We start from the raw sequence: 3569 nt of genomic DNA, 5'->3' as shown, positions 1-3569 counted from the left end.
AGAGAGAGAGAGAGAGAGAGAGAGAGAGAGAGGATGGTTAAGAGCCTGACACAGTAATTCAACAATGCGCCAGGGGGTTGGCTTCAGGGCCATTTGCCTTATGTATTATTTTGTAACACACCTCTTGGGGAAGCCTAGACACCAGGACCCTGGTGTAGCTACATTTATTGTCTAGATGGCCACTCTCCTGTTGTCAAAACCCCAGGTGTGCTCTGAGACTCAGGTAAATGATGATTGATTCTCACTAAACTTGACAACTGCTTTCTAAAAGCTGGACTAAGCTTGGCCAATTGAGCCTGGAAGGGATGGATATCTGCAGTCGAGCCTTTAGGGCTGTTTTTCTTCACTTAGGTGCATAAAAAGTCCAGGACAGAAAACAGCTTGTCTAAAGCCATTCTTGTCAAGCTTGGATGCTCTTGGTACATAGCTCTGGACAAAATCCATCCAGAGCCAAGCACAGTGAGAAGACAGACTCCTGATTCCTAAGAAAATCAGAGAGATCAGGGAACTGCTGCAGGGCTTGCTCTTTCTCAGGACTCCTAGACATGCATTATCCTTTACAGTCATTTAGTTGGGGCTATTCTCTTATAGTATCATTTCACCTGATAAAAGAATTCCTTACATATGACCTTAGGTGTACTTGGTAACCAAGTGAACAATTGTAATGATGGTAGGAGAACTACTGTAATCAACTGTTAATCCTGAGATTGGCCAGAAAAAAAACAGCTCCAGCACTTTGGGTCAAATTTAAAGCAAGCTTTAAATATTAAATGTTGACCAAGGGATAGACTTTACTCAGGACCATTTCCTGGAATTTCCCAGCTGAGAATGGCCTCAAACCATGTGTTGCAGGGACAAACCTATAGGACACTTATTTTTTCATAGGACTTTGCTATTTTTCAAGAACTACAACTTCCAGCATTCCAGGAAGTTACCTGGTTCCTGGGCAGGTAAGGCATACAGGTTAATTTTGGGCATTACACAACCTTGTTCATTTGTCATAATCTCTTTACCTCTATCTGTTGTTCTTCTAGTAAGTAGGGTGATGTCATTTATATATTATAAATGAGGTATTGCATATCAAATAATGGGCATAGACAAAATTTCTTTTTTTTTTTTTTTTTTCTTTTTTGGTTTTTCGAGACAGGGTTTCTCTGTGTAGCCCTGGCTGTCCTGGAACTCACTCTGTAGACCAGGCTGGCCTCGAACTCAGAAATCCCCTGCCTCTGCCTCCCAAGTGCTGGGATTAAAGGCATGCGCCACCACTGCCCGGCAACAAAATTTCTACTGCTATTATCCATTACAAGCTTGAGTCCATTCTCTCTTTTTTTTTGTTTTTTGTTTTTTGTTTTTGTTTTGTTTTGTTTTTCAAGACAGGGTTTCTCTGTGTAGCCTTGGCTGTCCTGGAACTCACTCTGTAGACCAGGCTGGCCTCGAACTCAGAAATCCGCCTGCCTCTGCCTCCCAAGTGCTGGGATTAAAGGTGTGCGCCACCACTGCCCAGCACTTGAGTCCATTCTCAATGGATTTAAATGAATATGTATACGTATATACACACACATATATGGTATTAAACGCTTATCATATTAAACTGACAAGATGATCTCCATTTGAATAGATGGACATGTTTTATTTGGAAAACACTGGATTTTCCCGTGTTTGTAAGATTCTACATTAATAGGCTAGTTCAATAATACATATATGAACCTTCTGTTTAGGGAAAAAATAAAGACCAGGCTGATTTTTTAAGGCAGCCTAATTTGTTAAGTTCAACTTCTCATTCCTACAAGGCTCTGTGACCTGAATTGGGGCCTACTTCTCTCAGCAATAACACTTGGTGACTTTCCAGATCTAGCAAAAAATATTTTAAACATCAGTGCCTTACAAAGCAACAAAGGGGAATGGAAGTAGGGGACACTGCCTTTTAGGAAGAACCAACAATCCTTTGAGGAAGGTAGAAGAAAGCACATCTGGAATTTGAGACAGTGTTGCTGGAGCTTCCAACCCCAATACTCCCATATAAAAGACACACAATCCGGTTATTATAAGTATAAGCAATATGCCCAGATTGGGCAGATATAAGAAGATACTAACTTATTCCCCAGCTATAAGATTCACCTGTGACATGTGGTTTCTCCTGGCCACATGGTTCTAGTCCATCATGCTTCCTCCTCCTGCATCCACTCTCCTTTCCCTCTTATCTTCTTCTCCTTCTCTACCTGCCCCCACTATTGAACTTCTAGTCCCACATTTCCCCTCCACTGCTCAGTCAGACTCTAGCCTTTATTGCCCAGTTAAAATGGGGAGAAGCTTCACTGGAGATCGCCTGAGTACTTGAAGGACTGCCCATCTGGGGCCGCTCTCTTGAGAAAGCAAAATTAACATTAGAATACAAACAGCATCAGGGCAAGCCACAACAGAACTAGAAAAAAAAGTAGTGTTGGAGATGGGAGAGTTGGAAAGGAGAATGCAGAGGATGGGCAATTACTGAATGCAGGTGAGGATGGGAGACATCCAGGACATCCTGGGGCCTAGAGGAGAGAGAGTCCAGATGGAGAAGAAAGAAGGAATGAGCAAGTGAAGAATGGCAGCGCCTGTGGGCTCCTTGTGGGCACTTGGCAGACAGAGCAGGCAGCACCGCGTGAGTGGAAAACATGGACAGAAAGTAGAAAAGCCCCTTCCAGAGGGCTTGAAGGGCCTCGAATGCCACAGCAAACACTTGGGATTTCTATCTGTAAGTCATTCTGAGCCTGGGAGTCATTCTGAGCCTGATGTACTGTCTCACCTAGGAGAGGTCCTAGGAATAGAAGAAAATCGTAAAAAATAAAGTAATTAACTAAATTAAATATTAAAAATAATTAGAGAGGGAAAGAAACTTAAGTTTAGTCTATTTTATAAAGGAGAAGCCAACACTACTACAGAAAAGAGCATCTGTTGAATGAAAAGATTGTCACACATGCATGTGGTATATGGCATGCCTACATATCTAGAGCTTGGGAGGCTCAGGCAGAAGAGTGGAGAGTTTGAGACCAGCCTGAGCTACACACTGAGACCTTGTCTCAAAAATGGAAAAGAAAGAGGAGAAAAAAAGGAGACAAGGGAGGGAAGAAAAAAGATGGGAGGGAGGGGACTGCTTTCAAGTGGCAGTAGCCCTTCTAGATTAATGGTTGAAATTAACTGTAAACAGTGCCAAAATTTACAGAAAATGTAAGCACATGAAAGCTAAATAAAGATTGGGGATTTGAACGTTAAAAAAAAAAAAACAATTTGGCTTGTGTTTGACCTCACAAACTTCTGTAACAGGCTGGCTCTGCTGTATTTTACAAGTACCAGTAACTAGTACTTGTAAAATACAGACTATGTCTTGGAAAGCAAAAGGCTTTACTTTAACGCTTCAGACTCATAAACATAATTCTGGGGGACACATAATTTGATTGTTCTATTAGTTCCTTGTTAGGGGAGATGTTCTTTGTAATTAAAAGGTATTTGTCTCATGCTATTGTCTTAAGTTTATTTTTCTTTTTGAGTTCAAAATATATGGCTCGATTAGAAAGTTGAAGATAGAGGAC

Source organism: Grammomys surdaster, unplaced genomic scaffold (genome assembly GCF_004785775.1).
Source record: "Grammomys surdaster isolate TR1022 unplaced genomic scaffold, NIH_TR_1.0 873, whole genome shotgun sequence".
NCBI lineage: Eukaryota > Metazoa > Chordata > Mammalia > Rodentia > Muridae > Grammomys > Grammomys surdaster.
The sequence above is the reverse complement of the archived record's forward strand: the minus strand, read 5'-3'. Positions refer to the sequence as shown.